Source organism: Notolabrus celidotus, chromosome 11 (assembly GCF_009762535.1).
Source record: "Notolabrus celidotus isolate fNotCel1 chromosome 11, fNotCel1.pri, whole genome shotgun sequence".
In the NCBI taxonomy this organism is placed as follows: domain Eukaryota; kingdom Metazoa; phylum Chordata; class Actinopteri; order Labriformes; family Labridae; genus Notolabrus; species Notolabrus celidotus.
Genome location: NC_048282.1, coordinates 24,287,661 through 24,298,979, shown reverse-complemented (window position 1 = coordinate 24,298,979; position 11,319 = coordinate 24,287,661). Strand labels below are relative to the sequence as shown.

General features: G+C 39.7%; 1 long non-coding RNA gene across 2 annotated transcripts in view; it reads left to right on the top strand.

Moving 5' to 3' along the window:
- The window catches only part of LOC117821435, a 48,279-nt gene that overhangs the window by 34,441 nt on the left and 2,519 nt on the right, over positions 1-11,319 (top strand). For both annotated transcript variants that reach the window (XR_004632971.1, XR_004632972.1), the window contains exon 3: positions 1,305-1,408. This is a non-coding gene — a long non-coding RNA (uncharacterized LOC117821435). The remainder of the gene's footprint in view (positions 1-1,304; positions 1,409-11,319) is intronic.

Genomic DNA, 11,319 nt, shown 5'->3' with positions numbered 1-11,319 from the left:
GCGATTTATTAACCAGCTTGCTCTGTGTTGGGTCCCAGGAATGTGCTCAACTTTTGTCCATTGGACCTGGCGGTGACTGGCACTCGAGCCCAACGTGGCAGGCAGCTCTGTCTCTGTAAGCCTGCGGGGGCTGCCGAGTGTATTGAGCAGAACTCCTGCTTAATGTCGGTCTGATGCCCTTGGCTTAGGGACGATGGTAACGGGGGAGAAAACAGAGGGACCTGACTTTTGGTCCCATGTGTGAATTTAACGCTACCTATCAATTCCGGCCCGGGGTGAGGAAGACCACAAGCCAGATCACATAATAAGTCAGAGCTTGGAGGATGCATTTCAGCCCGCCTTATTGACTGGCTGGTCACATGGCAACAGTGTAGCCTGAGATGGAATGAGTCAACAGCTTCAGGAATCACAGGAACACATCAATCCAGGTGATATGTGGGAAAGTGCGAACTGAATCTCGACTTTTGGTGTATCACAAATGATACTATGTTAAAGTCATACCTATTAGAAGAGGTGACCAGGAGAGAAAAAAAATCAGCTGTGTTCATGCATCTGAAGCTGCCTATGTGTCCCTACATATCCACCCACTGCTCAGTCCAAGGCTGTCTCTGCCTCTCAGCTCTGGCACAGGGACTCTCTGTGATACAGCAGAGCTCTCAGAGCAGGGAGCGCGGTGCCCATGCCAAAGTCCTGTTCTCCAAATCCGTCGGCACTGTCTCATTTAACAGATAAGAGGCTAATCTACAGGGTGGGCCGGAGATACAGAGCCACAAATACAAGGCCCCTCTTGTCACTAGCTCGCCATTCTCCAAATTCCTGGAATGTGTACAGGCATGTGTGCAGACAAACAAAACCTTATTGAGAATCTTTTCTTTTGTCCCCCTCCAGGCTCAGATGTGCATTATAGAATGTAAATCACAATGTATTTGTTCTATTTATCCGCCTGGTTTGTTTTTATTATGGAAATTACAGCCCTGGCTTCCTTTTATTTAACTGTGCAGTGTGATAGCAAGCAAAGAATTATAGTTCCAAGCTGTGCAGCAATGCTGATGCAAAGACTCCTGTTATTGTAGAGTTAATCAGTGTCCAACAGGAAGTAGTGCAGTGTACTCTCACCATTGTTTCTCAGCATTTACATAAGGGAGGAATACAAACTTCTAAAGACTCAGATTTCCTTGTGGAAATATATTGGCACTCATATTGACTCGATTATATGCCTTTTTTTTTTACCCTCGAAATATATTGGGAAAAAAAATTGTGTGAGTCTCTTTTCTGGGTTAATTAATTGTCAATATCTGTTACAGCAGTGGATGGCGCCACTTACCGTGAAGTGAGTGTACCCCTCATGACTGAGGCCAGCTGTCACTCATCACTGTGACACCAAGGAGAAGCAGGATGAAGACACATGGTGAGGAGAGTTGAGCTAAACTAGGACAAGTTAACCAAAAACTAAGCCACGGTTATGTTTTTTTTTTTCTAAGAAAATATATTTGAGTGCAGCAGAGACAATAAACAAGACTGAAAAGATTGTCACATACTGCATTCACATGTTGTCGGACAAATGAGAAACATCTTTTTGTGTTAGAAAATGCACATTAAGGTCTGCTCAAGTCAGAACACACCTCACAATTTGGTGCCCGACTTGCCAACTTGACGTCTTACTCATCATCAACATGGCAGGCAAACAATGTTTTGTTATTGTTAAGAAACTTTTGATTAATTCACATATTGCATATCAACTTTTTTGCTTTTATAAGTGGCCGTTGAAAAAAACTTACTCATCAGTTCTTTCTTTTATTATTTTATCTGGGTGTACTGTGGATTTTTGTTACTTGTGCTAAGGCGAAACCCGGCTTTGTGCAACACCTGACTTTGAGAAATAGAAACATTTTTATCTATAAAGCTTTTTAGAGAAGCCAACTTTTTCAAATGTTCAACCCAAGCAGTCATACTTCTGTGAAAAAACTAATTTAAATCGTGGACTGTCTAATAAAAGAAAAGGTAAACAACCTGACTGTACCTGCAAGTTTTCCATAATCAATGCAAATGAGACATTTCAGTTGTTTCAAAAGGATTTCAGGTTAATTACCGCATCCTAATCTCCTCATCATCTGATTAGTTGCCAAAAGAAGATTCTTGTGGCTATGCTAGTTAGCTTCCATGTGAACGTAACGGTAAGTGGGGTATTGATACAAACTGCTGGACAGTAAGGGCCTGATCTACCAAGATCCCAAATAACGAGCGCTAAATTGCGTGTGCAAACAAAACAATTGCACGTGCTATTTAGGGGCGTGTTGCGGGTGATCTACTATGACTGCATGCGCAATTGATAACAGGTGCAAAAGTGGTGCAGACCCCCTTTAAATGAGTATTATGCGTGTGCTACTGGCTGTCACCATGGAGAGTTTGAGAGAGCAGAGTGGCCGTAAATGAAAAATGAAGTTTGAAGCCATGGAGTTGGAGGTCTTGGTGGAGGAGGCAAATAAACACACTGGTGAACTCCAGCAGAGACATCTCAGCGTTGCCAGAAGAAACGCGATTTGGAAGAATGAAAACAAAAAGTGATTTCATTATTTGAAAAGTTTTTTTGTAAGTTGTCTGTCATGACCATAAAAAATAAGAACATCTTTTTTCTTAAATGGAAAATCTTCATCAGATGTCTGACAATCCCCGCCGTACTCCTCAAATCAGCTCAGACCAGAAAACAATGCAGTCCTTGGTGCACCCGGTTAGTACATCAGCTTTGCGGGCGTTGTCAACTTTGCACGTGTTTTTATACACGCAAACCTTTAGTAGATTGGGCCCTAAAGGGTTAAAACCAATGCATGAGTAAACAATGTTTTCAATCATTAAAGCCTGGGGCAAAGAAACATGCGACCACAAACAGGTATGCTAAACAGCTCTCTAACAAAGTGTTTCATGGTAATTGTTTCTGTCCTCTTGTCGGCTGCATGGTTACAAACGTTCAGCTTTTATCCTTTATGTCGGGCATTTTTCTCTGCAATCATCTGTGCTGATGAGGAGAAAATGTTTGTCCTTCACTCTCTATATATGTGAGGGAAACAAGACTATTTGGAGCTCATTATTCAGAAGCTGGAGAGTGGATCTTATGTTATTTGATTTGGCAAATGTATTCATAATTTAATATCAGTATCTGATGTCAATGTCGGAGTATTCAGGCCTCTTATGGATCAGCCGCCAACTTTCAAAGGTTGCCAAAGCTACAAAACAACGTCTGAGTGGCTGATGTTGCCAAAGTATTGCAGCATTGTGTACAAGCATGGTATTGTGCTCCAGCAGAGCTCTCATTACCAGCTCCCCCACCTGAGTGCACGTTCAAGATCAAAAGCCTCTTCAGGGTACTCTTCATACCTGAAACATGAGACTGCAGAGATAGCCCTGTCATTGAAGCTATAGTTAAAAGATCCAGGGATAAGAAGTTATTAGGAGTCATGTTTTACAACTTTCTGTTTAAAATGCAAAGTAGAGATCGAAGCATTACAATATTTAATCTGCTTTATATTTTATCACCAGCAATCAGATCCTTTGAGGCGGTTTAATAATGCAGAATCAAACTAAGTTTATTTATTATCTACAAAGAAAAGTTATTCCCTCACGTCCCTATTTCAATTTTTAATGTCGTTTTTAGTTCTTTCTCCCTCTTTTGCACTTCTTTGAAATGAACGCCAGAACTTCCCACACTTTCCGCGGTACTTATCAGATTGAGTTCCTGCCTACAGGCTGTTTCCAACCACAACACAAGACACCATAACGTCATAATGTTGCCTGCTTGGCATTTTTGTGCACCTGCAAATGATACAGTATCCTTTGGTCTGTAGGAGACATAGCCCGGAGGAGCACTTCCTCCCACATCTGCCATGATCTCACCCTCAGCTTTTGTTTTGAACAGACGCTGAATCAAGGCCTCTGCATCTCGGAACACAAGGCCAAGGTTTAGTGAGACTTTTAACACTTGGCTCTGCTGTAATAGAGAAAAGGATCTGCATTAAGATCTTAGTTTTTATAAGAGTCTCAAATAAAACTAGAACATGCTTTTTAACAAAGGTCCTTAATATGAGTGCAGGAAGATACACTCTCATCATTAAATGAAGGAGAAATGCAGAAATAATCAATCTCTCTTATAAAACTAATGAATGTTTTACAAGAAGTCTGTAAGACACCTTAAACAGGGCTTTTAAACTTCTCTCATGTTTAAATGAAGGACTTTTTCAGCATTAAGGGGTGTCATAGTGTGATGTTCACCTTCTGTTTTACATCTCAGGACTCAAGATATCTTTGGCAGAACACTACATGTCCCAGATCGTGTAGGATAATCATCCTTTTAGGTGACATACCAAAGGTGCATGTGTTGCTGCTGTCCTGTAGCATGCAGTGTATTATTTGAATATGATATCTTGATTGTTCACATTGATGCTGTACAGACAAACCTTCAAGCTGTACTCATCCAGTGTGTACATACCAGCTTTGCTCAAGGATGCATGGATGTTGGGTGAGTCATGAAAGCTCAACAATTAACTGTCTCGTCACCTTTTCACTGGACGTTGATTGGATTTGTCCTTCAACTTCCCTGCATCTGTAACCAGCAGGCCGTCAATGCTTCTCAGAAATCACATGTTGACAATGGATGTATTCAGTTCTTCATATTTTACTCCATATTTGTTTTCTGTCGTCAGTACTCTGTGGGAATGATAACAAGGAGAAATGTAGTGTGGGAGTTAATGTATTTTTAGACATTTTAGAGCAAAAACGTGGAATTTAGCAAAGTGTTCCTTATTTCTCCCACGCATTCAGAATTGAATAAGAAACATTATCATTCAGTCCTATTGAGCTCTTGCTTTGGTCCTCACCAACTCCTAAGGGAAATGTCTCTTTAACTGCTCAGTGTTCCAGTATGGCTACAAGCTGATATCTAACTGTGTAAGTCTGCTGTTTGGTGCTAAGCAGGTATTGTACAGGAGGTTTTAACCCTCCTGTTATGTTCGTTTCTCTGTAACAGCAATAATGTTCCTGAGTCAATTTAACCTGAGGCATATTCAATTATCCATAATTGTCAGAACCATAGACTGTATAAATAATGGACGTAGTATCCTTGACGTCACCCATCTGTTTCTGAAGCACTGTTTTTAGGCCAATCGTCAACAGGAGCCATATTACTGCTGTTGAGCGATTATGACGTAAAGAGGTGGGCTTTGATCCTCCCTCCCAGCTACAGTGTTCCCGCCTGTCAATCAAGTCAGCTGTGCCTCTCATTGGAAGACTCGTAATCTCAATATCTTCGAAATTGCAGTGTGTGCCGATCAAGAAATGAGCTAGCCAGACTACACTCGTCTTTTGTACCAGGCTGTAAACATGTTTATTTCTGCTGTAAAGATTTTTTGAATTGGTGTGTATGTGGTTTCCGGTACTCCTGGAGCCAGCCTCAAGCGGATCCTCGATGAACTGTAGTTTTTAGCACTTCCGCATTGGACTCATATTTTTTGATGGAGGTTGCTGCTTGGTCAGAACCCCAAAAAATCCCAATACACATGTTTTTAAATCTAATTTTTAACTCATTTAAATCAAGATTTAGTCCAGTGGTGTTCTTTAATTCTCACAGATCATGGTTCAATGAGGATATCTCACTCGTTTTTCATTAGAATTAATGTAAAAACTTTTTTAATGTGAAAGCCCTAAATATCAATACAATAGTTTTACATGACTTAGATTTTTGTTTGTTTAATTTTACATTTTTATTTTTATTTTTTTTATGAAGTGATATTGATAAATTAACTCAACACCTCTTCTGTCACATGCTGCCCAGATTTTTATGCTGCATTTAGCTGGTTTGGAAGGCGCATATTATCTAAAATAGACTTTAAAAAGGGTCAATTTGACCCACAACATAACAGGATCGTTAAGACCCTGCTGCAACAAAAGCAGCACCTTGCATGGGAAGAGTAAGCCACCACATTGAAGAGTGAAAATGAGCTGAAACTAAGTTTTTAGCTGCATGCAGCCGGAAATAGGAGCAGCAGATTCAATACATAATTCATTGAAGGTTCATCCCTGCTAATGACCAGTTTCACAGTGTCAATAGTTACCTTAGCTTTGATACAGACATCAAAAATGTAACTAGAAGTATGTTTGATCACTTGGACCAGCCCCCTGAGGGTTTCAAGGAAGCTAATCTGTGAACTTTTTAAAAGTTGCTCTAAAAACGTGACGGCTATAACCTTGTCTGTCCAGACAAAACTTCAAGCTGTCTCATGCAGTGTGTACATGCCAGCTTTGCTCAAGGATGCATGGATGTTGGATGAGTCATGAAAGCTCCACAATTGACTGTCTCATCACCTTTTTACTGGACGTTGATTGAATTTGGCTTCTAACATCCCTGCATCTGTAACCAGCAGGCCGTCAATGCTGCTTAGAAATCACATGTTGACAATGGATGTATTCAGTTCTTCATTTTTTACTCCATATTTGTTTTCTGTCATCAATACTCTCTGGGAATGATAACATGGAGAAATGTAGTATGGGAGTTGATGTATTTTTAGACATTTTAGAGCAAAAACTTGGGAACACTTCAGCTAATTTCCTTAGGAATAGTCAATCCTGCGTCAGGCAACAGATCAGTGCGTTGCATTGTTGGCACAACTACTGAAATAGCTGTGATAAGGCTTAAGTTGCTGCTCAAGTGGAGAAGTTGTTGAGATGTTTTATTTATACATTGTGCCAAGTGAAGGCAGTAGAATTTAGCAAAGTGTTCCTTATTTCTCCCACGCATTCAGAATTGAATAAGAAACATTATCATTCAGTCCTATTGAGCTCTTGCTTTGGTCCTCACCAACTCCTAAGGGAAATGTCTCTTTAACTGCTTAGCATTCCAATATGGCTACAAGCTGATATCTAACTGTGTAAGTCTACTGTTTGGTGCTAAGCAGGTATTGTACAGGAGGTTTTAAGACCCTGCTGCAACAAAAGCAGCACCTTGCATGGGAAGAGTAAGCCAACACAATGAAGATTCACCATGTAAATGAGCTGAAACTCAGTTTCTAGCTGCATGCAGCCGAAAATAGGAGCAGCAGATTCAATACATAATTCTTTGAAGGTTCGTTCCTGCTAATGACCAGTTTCACAGTGTCAATAGTTACCTTAGCTTTGATACAGACATCAAAAATGTAACTAGAAGTATGTTTGATCGCTTGGAACAGCCCCCTGGGGGTTTCAAGGAAGCTAATCTGTGAACTTTTTCAAAAGTTGCTCTAAAACATGTCGGCTTTAACCTTGTCTTTCTAATCTGTTCCACATCATTTAACTTCTCTATTTCATTGAATCTTCATTTGTATGCTCATTATCTATCCCAGCAGTCTATCTAATACTTTTTGTGTATGTATTTTCTCTTCTGTTTTTTTTCTCAGAATTTGTACAAACTACATCAATAAAGTGTAATTAAGTTATGAGAAAACTGTGGATGGAACAGCAGGTCTTGCTGTGGCAGGCTTTTATGTAAAACTAATGAAAACATGGTCTCAAGCAGTAGCTGGTTATCCTCATTGGCTGTTCTGCATGAGATTTTTTTTTCACTTTTTAGTACAGACTAAACAGAACAGCACTCACAGAGCAAGAATCATGCTTGTTTTTATAAGCTATTTAAAAGCAAGTGTCCTACCCAGCTCCAGCTGATTCTGACCTCTCTCCTTTGCATCCTTTGTTCAGAATAATAGTCACATTTCAACCAAATCCTGATAGGATTATTGCATAAAAGATGTGCATCCTAGTATTCAGCACCATTCTGCATCTAAATTCATGTAATTGTCACTGTAGGAGAATCTATTTATGAGTTAATTGTGCATTCTGTGAGCAAAGTTTCAGCCGACATAGAAACACCTGTAGATATTCTTATCATGTAATATATGAGGTAACCTTTTGCTAGTTTTAACAAGAATTCTCTTTTCATGTTTGGTAAGTAAACACCTGGAAAAGAAATGTCAAACCATAACTGCATGCTTCAGAGAGAATCAAAGACGATTGCAGCTTTCAAGCAGATAAAACCCCTGCAGAGGAAGCAACTTTAATGAAAAGCAAGGCCACTGTGAACTCTGGCATGTGGAAGCAGACAAAAGCAGAATATGTCTTCAATCACCATTTGTCAGCACAAAGTTAAGAAACGCTGTGAAAATTCAACAAAGAATGTTAAGCCGTGTTTGTTTGTGCATGAGAGGATGGCAGAGAAGAATGGAGACGCTCCACGGCTGAGTAATTGTACTTGTCGCCTCGGTGTCATCTCTCGTTGTTTCTGTGTCATTTAGTATGAGAGCTATTTGTTAAGCCTGAGCGCACACAGACAAGCAGGGAAGATATACATTGTATAATGGGGGGTCTGTATACCATAGCTGGTTTCAAACACAAGCAGGGCTTTTTGTGAATTGGACATAACTTTGTAATTTGCAGCACTGTTTGATTTTACAAATTATGATGCTACAATAAAATAAAAAAACAAGTGAACATTTCAGGCTCAATCAAACTTAATGAGAAGTGTTCCAAATTCAAGTGCGTTCCCCCCGGGTGTTGTTATGAAATAGAATTATAACCATAAAAATATTGAATTGATTCTATTTTATTTGATTGAGTTGATGCAATTTGCCGATATCCCTATCAGAGCATGAGACTGATGTGTTGCGAGTTTATAGTTTTGTTTTGTTGGCCTTTACATATAAAGTGTACTTGATGTTGCTTGTATCACAAAAGAATACATTGTAATATAGATTCAGTTAAACAATAAACTTTCTATTCACCAGTACAAAATAGCAATATTAAGTGCTAGTACAATCAGAATCAGAATCAGAATCAGAAAAGTCAAAATATTAATAGAAAGAAGGAATAAAATATGATATGAATACAAATAAAATAATATGAATTGGATCAATAAGAAGTATATACAGAAATGCAGAATAGTTAGAGTTCGCTATGTACAAAAGCACTGGGAATAAAGGTATTATATACAGGATGTTGAAGTGGCAGGGATATTGTATTGTATGGTTATTGTACAGTTATTGCACAGAGTACGGGATATAGTTCAGTGATCACAGGGAGGAGTTGTACAGTCTGATGGCCACAGGCAGGAATGACTTCCTGTGGCGTTCTGTGGTGCATTTAGGGGGAATGAGTCTTGCACTGAATGTGCTCCTGTGCTCCACCAGCACGTTGTGGAGAGGGTGGTGGATGTTGTCCATAATGGTGTGGAATGAGATAAAACAAAGAGTACAGCTTCAGGTGCTTTTAGCTATCATTTGACCTTTATATTGAAATATTTTATAACTGGGATTCATTCTCTTTGAGTTTACAACCCTGCATTGAAAGGGTTGTAAACTCTCTCCACAAGGGAAATTTAGATCTAAAATGTTCTGTGTTACAATGTCCCTTATCCATTGCACCAGCTTCTATCCTGTCTTTTTATTGTAATTTACATGCACAATACATACAGTATATATGGGTATGAGAGGTATAAAACCCAAATAGGTCTTCTTTTTTTTTCATATTATGCTACTTTGTGCTCCTGTATATTTATTGATGTGCAACAGTAATATCCTTAAAAAAGATACAAAATAAACACCAAATTTCACAGAGTGAGCACTTTGAAGCTTTCACCTTCCCCTTAGTCATGGTTTCAGACCACTCTGGTGAAGCAATGCAGCATTTATTTTAATTTCAAATCTAAAAGTCAAGATCATAAAGATAACAACAAACATACCTATACCAACTTTAATTATAGTTGTTGATAGATAGTAGGTTTACATGATGTACAAAAACCCCAACAACTAAAGCTATCCATCATCATCTTGACCTCTTATCCCGTTTGGGGTTGCTGGAACCTATCCCAGCTGACATCAGGTGGAAGGCAGGATACACCCAGGACAGGTTGCAAATCTATCACAGCAACTAAATCTAGATTTTTAAAATACATGTAAGCATGTTAGCAGAAATGAAAGCACACTAAAGTCAAATTTCTCGAAGTCGGTCTAACTTACCTAGGAAATGAGGTTGGGGATGGATTTTCTCCTTCATGTACACCACAATTGGATCCTAACTGGCCTAGGCGTTCTGCGCATGCTCTATAGTTTGCACGCAGACTTTGGAAGAACATTTCTTGAATGCCATGAAGGCAAGTGGCAACCTCCGGTCTAAATGCAGAAGTGCTAAAAACTGCAGTTCATCGAGGATCCGCTTGAGGCTGGCTCAGGAAGTACCAAAAACCACATACACACCAATTCAAAAAAGCTGATCTTTACAGCAGAAATAGACATGTTTACCGCCTGGTACAAAAAATGGGTTTAGTCTGGATAGCTCATTTCTCGATCAGCACACACTGTAGGGGGGTGAAGTTTTTTCAACAGTGCAATTTCGAAGATATTGAGATTACGAGTCTTCCACTGAGAGGCACAGCTGACTTGATTGACAGGCGGGAACACTGTAGCTGTTGGCTAGGAGGCTCAAAGCCCGCCTCTTTATGTCACAACCGATCAACAGCAGCAATATGGCTCCCGCCGACGATTGGCTTCAAAACAATGCTTCAGAAACAGATGGGTGACGTCACGGATACTATGTCCATATTTTATACAGTCTATGGTTGAAGGAAGCCAGGTGGCAAACAAAACCTCAACAGAAGTTTGTACATATGAAAGGTAAAGGTAGAGTTTTGGTGACTTTACTGGTCGACATACAACCAGTTAGCCTCTTGCAAACTTGCTGTTGATTGTTTTGGTATGTGATGTAACAGGTCAACCGAGCTATAGCCATAGCCCCACTTAACTGTGCATGTAAACGTACTGAGTGAAGACAGTGTGGGTAAATGCTATTCATTTGTGGTGGTGCACTTAGCCTGGCCACCCCTGCCCATGTCAGTGCCCCAGTTGGGCCACCCCAGTCTAAAAAGATTGCACACGTCCCTGGACTGACAAGATGCTTTTGAGAGCTTTTTTAGGTCTTAAGAATAAATTCACTTTTTTAAGAAAGTTGGTAAGTGATTCAGATACCATGGACCTTGGCAACATAGAGTAAATCAGTCTCCAGTGGTCTTAATGAAAGCAGTGTGAATGAGTCTTTGGGTATAAGTAGAACAAGGTTCAGACAAATATGCAAAAGCTTTCAAAGCAGAGTGGATTCTAACATTTCATTTAATGGTGGTGATGAATTTGAGCCATTTCTGATTGTGGAGGCTGAAGCTTGAGCCAATATTGTAAAGAAAAGGGAGAGAAAAACAGAGTGCATGAATAATTGAGGCTGTCTGAGCTTTTATCCAGTGCCTCCTTTGAAACAATT